Here is a 779-nt window from a genome sequence, read left to right on the forward strand (position 1 = left end):
TTCTATTTTTTCCTTTGTTTCAAGCATATTTACAGTTGCTCATCGAAGTATTTTATGATGACCATTTAAAAATCTATGTCACATAATTCTAAAATCACAGGGTTCAAATCTGTTGATTCTTTTTTTCCATTCGGTTTGAGATCTTTCTGATTCTTGGTCTAAGTGCTTTTTGGAAACTTGGACATTTTCTTTTTTTAAATTTCAGATTAATACGAAGGTACATACAATTAGTTGACATAATTTGCTTTTGTAAAATTAAGTTGTAGCTACGTCCTTCACCCAGGAAGTGTGCCATATATTTATATTTGTCTTAAAATTTGTGCAATGCATCCATTGGGTGGAAACTTACCTAACCCCCCCCCCCAGTATATCTCTTTGCATAGCTTTTTAGCAGTCACTCTAGGTATCACCGTCTATTGGTGTGATCATTTACCAGTTTGGTTGAAGTATAGAAATATCACCTCCCTTTAGGTCCCTTCACCCTCCTCAATTTGTAATTGTCTTAAAATCTTCCTCGCCGCGGGTGCTGGGGGCTCGAGAACCCAGCGGAGCTGGTTGAGCCTTCGGGTTTGGGTTTATTGATTGAATTCTGCCAGCGCGGGAGCCTCTGCAGAGAGAGAGCGTGAGAGATGGAGATGGACAAACGGATTCATTTAGAGCTGCGGAACAGGACGCCCCTCTGATGTGAAAGAACTCGTCCTGGACAACTGTCGGTCAACTGAAGGCAAAATTGAGGGCCTCACAGATGAATTTGAAGAACTGGAATTCTTTTTTTTTTT

Source organism: Otolemur garnettii, unplaced genomic scaffold, assembly GCF_000181295.1.
Source record: "Otolemur garnettii isolate 467f Iridium unplaced genomic scaffold, OtoGar3 scaffold00058, whole genome shotgun sequence".
NCBI classification, from domain to species: Eukaryota; Metazoa; Chordata; class Mammalia; order Primates; family Galagidae; genus Otolemur; species Otolemur garnettii.